The sequence below is a fragment of the Pholcus phalangioides genome, unplaced genomic scaffold (genome assembly GCF_987345545.1).
Source record: "Pholcus phalangioides strain wild (caught in Gottingen) unplaced genomic scaffold, Ppha-v1.0 ptg000001l_1, whole genome shotgun sequence".
Lineage (NCBI taxonomy): Eukaryota > Metazoa > Arthropoda > Arachnida > Araneae > Pholcidae > Pholcus > Pholcus phalangioides.
The window spans coordinates 27,121,005-27,132,142 of record NW_028301594.1 but is presented as its reverse complement, the minus strand read 5'-3'; positions in this window follow the sequence as shown (position 1 = coordinate 27,132,142).

The window sequence follows — 11,138 nt, the reverse complement described above, 5'->3', positions numbered from 1 at the left end:
TGATGGCAGAACCAACCGAAACACTCCCACCTACTTGCTGATGTCCTTTATGGTGCATCGTCTGTTTGGGCTGATTATCTGGTCGATTTCTTTAACAGAAGCGTCCGTAATGGCGAGCTGACCTTGACCAGGTCACGTTATCATCTTTCGCAGATTCCCGTCCTTAGCGGAATCGCCAGTCCTGCACACGAGTCGATTCCGGTCATGTTCTTTCCGTACACTGCCTGTGTGTGTGCCAATACACTTCACGTGAATTTCCAACTCCTTCTGCTACTAAAAAAAAAAATATCATCACGTTACTTTTGTTTAATCGCAAACATTCCGCAGACGCGGATGAAAAAAAAACCGATTGCCTGCCGAACGATACTGTTGGCCGACCCGTGTCCATTTGGCCCACCCTTATATATCTAATAGCTGCTGTGTGGTCGTGCTGGTATCGTATCGAGGTTCGAACCCCGTTGGCAGTACAGTGGTGGTCGGTTGTATTTGGTTTTCTGTGGTTTTCTGACTTCGAGTTGTGAATGCGAGCCTGTCCTCCCATTCGGAAAAGTTTCTCCGCAGAGAACTGGCAGATCATCAACATAACAAATGCAAACGTTTACCGCTTTTACTTCAAAATATGAAAGCAAGATGTGTCGAGCAAGCATTGTGGAGAAATGTTAAACACTTCGAGGATTACTCCAGCTGGCTTATGCGAAGATCAATTCAGAAAAGTAAATGTGATTGCCATTGTGGGGAGCCGAACCTACGTCCTCTCACTTACCGGACGAGCACGGTAGGCCACTGCGCTACAAAGGCAACAAACCACCTCTCTCCTTAGGCGCGTTCTGTTAAACACTTTCAGAATAACCCTCGAATATATTGAAAAAATCTCAATGAATTAAAGTTGTTGTTTTTTCAAATGTCTTAAAAAACCAATATGTTACGGAAACTGATATAGTCTTCATTCTACGTGAGCCCCCACCCCACCCCACCCCATATTTTAAATCCATTCTAACTACAAAAGGTTACGAGTTTATCAACTGCAATGTTCATGGTACGTATATAATACGGTATGAAATATCTTTGGAATACGTGCCTGATGTATTTGAAAGTGATGTTGAGGAAACGGCTTAAGTAGAATCCCCCTCTGACATAAAACGTTGGGTGCGTTCATGAATTTTTATGACCAGCCAGTCGAGGAAATATGTAAATCTTAAAATGAATGATGTCATGAACTTTGAATGCAAGTGCATGTGCGCATGTATGTTCAAAGCTAAGTATTCGAATACACGATAGCGTTATTTAAGATGGAGATCAAGAGATTTTGAAATATGGAAGTTGAAATGAGGAGCATGAATGGGTGAGGCTTACATAAATTTCAGTTTCCGAGAACCGTTCAAAGAACTTTACCAAATCAGAAAAGTCGGTACAAAAAGACGTGAACAAAACCGATCTAATACATCTCTCGAGAATTCGATGGCAGAAATATCCGGTAAATGATATGAAAAAATACCTAAAAGTAACTTTGAGTCTAATCCATATGATCTCTCTCTCCCTCTCTCACTCCAAGTCACCCTGCCGCTCATGTCATTCATATTCTTCTGAGGAACCTTTAACAAATTGGGGCATTGTGCTCTGTATCTGTTGTGAACCTAGGACGGAGTTTGTGAGAAATGACTATTATGTGTTTGAAGAAGTTTTGCATCTTCCGAATTCAGACACAAACAACTCAGCAGGTTATTTCGCTCGTGATGTCTTGTTTGAATTGAGGTTGCTCCCTGTAGAAAAATTATTTTAAATGAAGGATCGATTCGACATTGTCGCCTTGACACTGAATCACTACTGACTAACTGAATCACTCACTCATCAAGTCAATCATTCACTATCCACTTTGTGATTCACTCACTTATTCATTCGATCACTAGTACTTCACACACACCAACTCCGGTTATATCGCTATACGGAATTTACTGCCGTTAACGAATTGGATTAGCGCCATCTATCGGTTTCCGCGTGACAGAAAAGTCACGATAGCTACAATGAATGGACTGGTCCGGCATAATGAAATAAAAGGAGGATGCCCGCAAGGGTCATGCTCTGGTCCCTTGTTCTGGAATCTTATTGCTGATGACCTAAAGCGACAATGAGCTTCAGATGTGCGGGTCCTGGCATTCGCGGATGATATAGCCGTGATAGTCTCGGGCTCAACAGTCAAGGGTACAGCCCAGCGCGCTAACCAAAGCTTTACATATTGTATCTCTACGTGGCTGGAGGAGAATCATTCAGTTAGCCGCTGCGGTACGATCGCGTTGAATGTTGAAGACAAAAGTTAGTGAAATGCTGTAGTGGCTGCTTGCTCATGACGGGGGGGGGCACAAGAAATGTGGATTGACTGGTAAACTGTATCGAGTGCTAAATTATACTGTAGCGGCAAGGATAACGGCATACGGAGCATCTTTCTGGTTTCGGACACAACGCAAACTTTACGAAGGAGTGTTGATTCGTCATAAAGAGGTTATTGTAAATGTCTAAGGCACGACGCCAACAAACGCTCTGCAAGTTATCAATAGTATTCCACCACTCAATATCTGGTTGAAGTATGAGGCACAGTTAGGAGTTATACTAAGTCTTAGAAGATACACTATGCTAAGCGACACCCCCCCCCCCTAATAATAAATCCGAATAACTGCATGGAGAAGATGGTGGAATACTGAATGCATTCGGCAGAAGAATTGGAAGACTCGCAGATTGTCATGCAGCCTAAGACCATCAGTGTAGATGTGCAAGTTTATACCGATGGGTCCCGCACATCATCAGGTACAGCGGCAGCTCACATAGTCACTTCGAATTAAAGGATCTGGCAAAAGTGGTTGACTAAATTGTCATATGAAAACAGCGTGTTTCAGACAGAACTAATGACTTTCCAGAAGCAATAAGGAAGACGGAAACTTTGAATACACATAATGGCTATTTATTCTGATAGGTTATCTAGTCTGTACGCTATATATAACCCCACTTACGTCACACAGTATGGCAAGAGAAGCTGGAAAAATCCTTCACAAAAACCCGAACACCCAAGTTGCTAAATTGACAACAACGAGGAAAAAATGTGACACCAGTGTCACAAAGTGTTGCCATCATCAGCAGCAACAAAAAACACTTTTACGGAGGCACATGCTTCATCAGTGGCAGTAGGAATGGGGTAGTGCTGACAGGCCGGAAATAATTATTTATCACATGGTACCAAAGGTCTCCATGAAATGGCCGGATTTGCATAGAGAGGCAATAGTTGTCTTTACTAACCATTTAATGCTGATTTATTGTCGATGATTTTTATTGATGTATTAATGAGTTTGTTTATGTGATAGGTTTTATTTAACACATTTTAGTTTGATATGATTATATCAGCTGCCGTGATGGCCGGCGATGTAATTTTAGTATGCATTCAATAAATCTCCGGAGGCACCCCAGTTCCCAGGCGACAAATCACGCTATGTGATAGATCCTGGGTGTCACTCGGTTCTCGCCTCAAACTCGTTAGGGAATATATATATTGTCGGTGAATTTTCCGTAAATCGTGCAGGAACGTCCTGTGAAATACAGGTTACATGACCATATTATCGTAAAGGAAATTCGTAAACCGTACAGGATTCCTGTGAATTACGGTTTGTATGGTCAACCTACCCACCATGTATTATTCAATACATGAATTATAGAGTTTATGATAGCATTTTGTTCTATATCTTTTCGTTTTAAGAAGAAAAAAAATTTTAAGACGTATAGAAGCTTCATAAATACTGAGAATTATTTGAGCAAAATACTTATATCAGTTGAAATTAGAGGTATCTATTGCTCGATAGGGAATAATATTATTCGGCATCACTGGCGCGGAACACTTTCTATACAACAACATGACATCGCCGAAACACATAAACAGGGTAATATCATGCCCACACACATTTCATTAATTTCAATGAATATATAGCTCCGGAAATTACTTCAACGAGTCCAGACTCGTTATACTGCGACACGTGCCATCAAAACGCGAGACATAAGTTTCTAACACTAGGAGAGACGTATGACCCTCAACCGTACCATAAAGGTGCTTTACAGTCCCATTTCGGCCATTCAGGACGAGGAAGAGGACAATATCTATGTGTCTAGGACGGGAAAACCATTCATTAGTTTATTTGTATGGAGTCCCATTGATCACGGTGGCGATGATTGAGTTTCCTCGAACGGTCGCCAACGGTGTGACCGGTTCACAACGGGCTGTTCGATGGTCTCATGATAAATTGGAAGTGGAGTGAATTTACTTGGGATGAAACTTTTACGCGAACAGCATTCCCTTTTATGGTACTACTATTATTATTCACGCTATTCGCCCACTGCGCTAATGGGCATTATACGGCGATTGTACCAGATGTACATAAGACTTGATCATTCACAATGGAACTTCCCTTATCGGAAACTTTTCTGATCTCTATAGTCCCGTGGAATATGGATTAAATGCATCTCACTTTCCGTTAGCGGACGCTCTCGATAGCGGACAGTAAAATCTGGCACACTCTAATTTTTTCTTCCAAACGCCAATTTATTAATTTTTCAAGGAAGATATTTTCTGGATATTGTGCAGAGGCGAACTCGGAAAGAATCTAAATAGAAAGGAATTACTTCCAAATTACTAATAATATCATTACTCAATCATTAAGCAATCATGTTACCATTGAATGATCAGTAGAATGAAAGTGGAATTTACAGGAAACACTATGATGAAGACGCGAGCTCAATGCTCGATACTTCACGCCAACCAGTAACTGCAATCTATTAATTGATGCTTAACTTCAACGAGTAATTAATGAACATAAAACAAAAGCTAAAAATATATCAATAACTGATTTACCCGCATTTAACGCTGTTCTTTCCCATATTTTCTCGGTTTTTCGAATATCTCTATGAATATTGCACTTAGAAACATGGAAATTTTTTGTTGGACTCGGGAGAGATAGAGCAAGAACTTTCTAATTGGAAGTTAGAGCTCAGGAGGGACCGTATAAGCATTTATATTCTTTTTTTATTTTGACACGCACACTGAATTCTCACTCTCTGAACTGGTACAGGGTAATTTTTGAACACTTGTTGGGCACTTCTTAAATTGGAATCATACCTCTACGATGTGCGGTTGGTGAGACAAAGGCCGTATTAGCACTAACAGGACACCCCGCGCATACGTAGCAAACTTCAGTTGAACAGTGGTGGTCTGACTTTATGTAAATTTTCGTAGCAACCTAAATAGCAAATAGCATAAATAAAAAATAAAAAAATCTATAGAGAAATTTTGTGTTCTTCACTTTCAAACGGTATTGAAATTATATAGGGTGGGCAAAAAGTCCGTAGACATTTTGAAATTTATAAAAACATGAAAAATTACCGAAATAGAGAATTATTTGCAGGGTTAACATTGCTAGGGTACGGGAATTTTTTTAACACTGGGGGAAAAAATAACTCAAAAACAGCCGATAGATGACGCTGACAAGTCAAAGAAAATACGGCAAATAACGAACAGAATGCCTCCAAATCGTTTATTAAAGCAGTATGTGTTCCACATGACCACCACCAAATAGCACATTGCAGGCGACTCACAAATCCAGCAACGGCTGAGTGCTTGAGGGCCGGATGTATACATGACACCACTCGGAGGATCGAATCCTTCAGTTCCGACAGATTGGATGGACCGGATCCATACACTTTTCTTTGACTTTTTTACGTCAGCGCCACCCATCTGCTGTTTTTGAGTTATTTTTTTCCTGTCAAAAAAATTCCCGTGACACAGCGATGCTAACCCTGCAAACAGTTTTTTATTTCTGTTATTTTTCCGGTTTTTATGCATTTTTGAAGTTTTTACGGACTTTTTGCCCACCCTGTATAGATGTATAACATAAACTGATTATAATAAATGAAACGGTATTTTCTTTCGATATTCAATAATTTTATCATCTGGGGGGGGGGGAAGATACGGTTTCCTACCCCACCCCCGTGACGCCTCTGATCTCAACGATCCAAATATGCGTTATGAAGTAGGGCGCGGAGCTGACGAAATTATGCTGAGAAGGTGGGGGAGTCATAATGGCCAGAAATCTGTTGATGTAATAATTTAATGCCCCCCCCCCAAAAATCAGAATGGAAGAGAAACTAAATATATCTGGGAAAATTCACTTTCAGTAGAAACTACCAATATCCGAATGTATTGAACTATCGATTCCGATTCTCAATGAAATACGAATCATAAAATAATCACGATGACGGCACAAACAAATTCTGCCGATTTCACGAAGCTTCACAGGGCATGGTAATTAACATTAAAAATGGGACTTATTCGCTTCATCAAGCATGCACTTCATAAACATTCCTCTGGAAAAAATATTAACAAATTGGTTTACATGCAGAAACGTGTGTTTTGTTATAACGAAACACAAGGCCGTAAGTGTTAAAAAAGTGCTAAAATATGCTGGGGCCCTAAAGTGTTTATACTGTCAGAATTGTGCTTGTTTCGTGTTATACTGTGAGACCAGGCTCTGTTCCATAAGGGATATAAGCACAATACCCCGAAGGGTTGGTCCACTCTAGTTTCGTGTTATACTGGCTCTGTCTCATCTGACAGAATCATCTGTCTTCCTAATGTGACATGTAATGATGATAGTAGATGCGGTTGTGAGACTGTCCCATAAACATGTGGCGCAGACGTGACGTCGATTTGTCGTTGTACAGCCTACAAGACAGCAACTTGTCATCAAACGCAAGCGGACGGACAGCCACCAACGGAACTTTGGTATCGAGTCTATGCTATGGACGATACAATATCAATTTAGACTCCAATTCTTAGACCAGGATTCATCATAATTATTTTGCTGATTTATACGCATGTAGTTGGACTTGTTATTTTGTTATAAAAATTTATATAGATAAATATTAATAATATTCCGTATGCTTCCATCTCTCGGGGACGCTCCGATATCTCCTTGAGATGGGAAGCGGGTGTGTCCGGTCCTTCAATGTGTTCAATGTCCCAAAAACCAAAATGTATTGTGTCATAGAATCGAACAAAGTTTGATTTTGAGTAAACCACATAATTTACAGAACTTAATCTAAATATCTGCTTCGTAATATTTATAATGCAGTCTAACTCGGTTATGACCGAGTAGCAGTATTTTGCCCTTTGCTTTTCGTTTATGAAAATCTCCGGTTTTTGTTGTTGTTTTTTTAAGAAGTTATTTAAGTTCATAATCTTTACTGATATATATCGAAGACGAGGATAATTTGCATAAAATTTAGAAATTGTATTATAATGCATTCGACCATGCATGAATACAAATATTCCTCAACAAATGTGCCACGTCAAACTGATTTTTTTTTTCTCTTGATTTCATTTTCATTCACTGCAGAATGAAGTGCTGATGTTGCACTTTTTACTGACAAAACAGTAATGAGCAATTTTACTAACATGTTGCAATTGATGATTTCCCGTGTTTATGTTTCCCGTTTTCCCACTATCCCGCATTTTTCTCGGTAAATTATGGCCACACTAATCGCAATGTAATTTCAACGCAATGCACAGAATTTGATTGCATATGATTATATTCCTTAAACTTGGAAAATCCTGAAAACATCGACCTCGATTGTAACGACAAAATTTCACAGAAACTTTGATGTCACTATAACCGAGTTTGACTATATATAATAGTCGTAAAAAAAAAGTCAATCAAATTAACTCTCATAGATAAAAATTGCGACTGCAAAAGTCTTCCCACATTCATTTTTCCGCAAAAATCCATGCTAAAATCTCAATTTGGATATTATTTTCATTAATATTTCCTGACTGAAATCGCGTTTCCCCTAACATCATAATTACATCGAGACACTTACGAGAATCAAAACTATCAAATTTACTATTCCACAATCCTACGCGGAATTCATTATAATTGGCTGTCACATTCTTATTATAAAGAATGCTATGAAAAGAAAACAATTTTTTAAATTAAATAAAAATGTACATAAGTTTAAGTTGTTAATTTATTTTTATCACAGAAAAATAAGTCTTTTCCTAGTTACGAAAAATGAACAACATTGTTTTTACACATTTATGAATCGACGACATGATTGTCTCTGGGCATTATATTAAATGTCAACATCTTGCCGTGAACGAAGAAGTAAAAACATGTCTTGGAATAAGACAAGTTGTGAGAGAGCGTTGAAAAGCAAAAATATAATCGTATTCTCTCAGGAAAACAAAGGCGCGAAGATTCTTCGAAGAAAACAAAAGAATCTCTCGCATCTAAAAAACGAACAGTATTTTGACTACATACAGCTTTTCCATACAGTATAAAGCTTTTTTATTATTATATTTTCATTCCAAAAAGAATCCAATGCATTTTTTTCAATGCAGTTTCTATCTCAGATTATATACGCCTGAAAGTATTTCAACTGCATACCAACGTCGTTGTATTTTACGCGTGTATTAGTTACCAGAAGTACGTCCTCCAATGGGAAGGCATGTCCTCTTTTTTTTAAGTCGTTTTAAGCGTCTTCCTACGTTTCAGAAAATTCACACTTTAGTCCTCCTTTTCATGTTCCCAGAATTTTTTTTTTCACTCTGAGAAACGTATATCTCTTTATTGACATGAGTTTTTATGTGTTTTTATACGATTTGACCAATCGTTGTCAAAATTCGCAGGATAAAATAACCCGAATTTCTTCCAAACAAGACAAATGTTATTCTAACCACGGCCCAAATTGCTATAGGGTTATATGAAAATGATAGTCCCAAAAAGATTTCTGGAAAAAGAAAAATGCAAAGTCCATTTTGTGAGAATATCATTGTTTGCTCACCAACAGCACACGTTGTATACTGAATTGTATGTGTGGAGGTTGAGGAGGTGTTACTTCTTCCATACTGGAATAAAGAATATAGGATGAAAACAACTCTCGATTCTGATTGCTATGCCAAATCGTCTCTGAAAAAAAAAACAAAGCACCCGATAGAATACCTTATGAGAGTAAAGCTTCAACAAGGCTGTGGAAGCTTTCAGAAATATGCCAATAAATGTTTCCCTCTCAATGCCTTTCCTCTTATACTCACTAAGAGGTTGGTGCCCCTCAGTTTGGGACTCCCTGCGGTAGCAATCTTTATCTTTGATCATGTTGTCGTCGATTCTGTACCTCCGCGTCTGGGAAGTTTCTGACAAGAACGAATTCTGTATCGAATTCGTGACGCCTCTAAAAATCCTTTGGTGGATCAGTTGAGTATCTTTGCTACCGCACCCATATTTAGACGAACTTCACCCAATCAAATTTTACCTAAAATATATTTTATTAACTAATGTAGTACGAGGAAAATTTCATTCCACAGACGTACTGGATAAAAATTATCAAAAATAAATGCATAAATGCTATAATTTAGTAACATATGACATCCATAGTTGTTATGGGCATCTTATTCTCGTTCGGCATTTTGCCTGTTGTTGCCTTGTATTTTTAAATAATATTATAAATGCTATTATTATGATTAAAACACAAATCGCGTAAAAAACAAAAAACTAAACGGAATTTGTGTTATCAGTGAGTATCGCTGCACACACAAGCGATTTGGTGCGTTTAAAACTTTCCGAGCAATACCCCGCTCATCAACATCTGTCATCGAAATTTTACGACCAAACATTTTTCGCAAAACATCGGTCAAATTTTTACGACTTTTACCCGTCAGTTTACGCGGACGGAGATTTACCTTCATGGAAAATTCCCTACCGATCTTCTCCCCTCCTGCTATATTTGCTGAAATATTCAATTGGTTTTTCGCGGTAAGTCGTTACGCCACCGATTTTTGAGAGTCGTCCCTCGCAATAGGCGTTCGAAAATCAGTGGGAGGTTTCAACGATCCAAAAGTTATTGCAGTTGTACAGTATCGCGACCTCTTAATGATAGAAGGGCATTTATGATCACTTTGGATCCGAAGTTTAAACGTAGGTATTCGTCGAGATTTTTCGAGAGATACCAGAAAGAGAGACGTGTTCATTTGCAACCCTGATTCGTTTAAACAGCATTCCAATGCTCGCGTGTTTTAGAAACTTGTAAATTAAAATTCCCTTCCTATTCATTTTGAAATCTAATTAACTTCGATAACTTGTTTAGAATTCACGTTTTTACACCACATCGACTTCTCGGTTAATTGAACATTCGAACAAATATTCCTGAATCGTGGAATTTTCGGAAACGTGATAATTTTGGAAATGTAACCAAGCTAGCATGATTTAATGTTAACTGATGCGGTTTGCCCGTGTAGCTCCGTAGTTAATACTTCGATTTTACTTCATACATAAAAAAACCTCGTACACATAGGAAATGGAAAATCCTGTTTAAAACTCGGTTCAAGGATTTACGCTAAAACCCATTTAGATGGACCGGCATTTCAACCCACTGTACTGAAGTCGTTAGAGGTTCCCGTGAGCAAAGGATTATGGGAAAGGAAGTTACAACTCTCAAAAGCCCCGTTTACATAAAAATATAAAAAATTCAAGAATTTTCATCAATGACTGCTCTCCATTTCTCTCCTTACGAAGGAAAAAAAGTCGTCAAGAGGGTGCTAGAACTTCCAATGCTACAGCAATATTGCACATGTAAACGGGGCTAAAGATCCTCAAGAAAGAGGGCAAATGCGTGCTCACCATGTTTTCTCTACGATGGAGAAAAAGTCGTCAAGCGGTTGGCAGAACTTCCAATTCGACCGCGATAATGCGCATGTAAACGTAGCTTTATTCAGGTTTAAAGTATATGCGAGATGATTATGTTTTAATGTGATTCACAGAACCCAGTTCAGAAATCTGTAGGGAAGGTTCTGTTCAGAATGCAATCGCTTAACTACAGTCTAATCCCATTATAACGAACGCTAAGAGACCGGAGGAATCACTTCGTTAAAACGAAATTTCGTTATAAACGAATTCCAGGTTACCTAGCTTTGTTCCCATGTAAACTTATTTGGGGGATGGAAAAGTGTTCGTTAAAACGAGATTTTCGCTTTAACGGTATTCGTTAAAACGGGATTTGACTGTATATAGGTTTTACTGGAAGATCATGGATTGAAATAGCACAGTTAATCCCCTCAA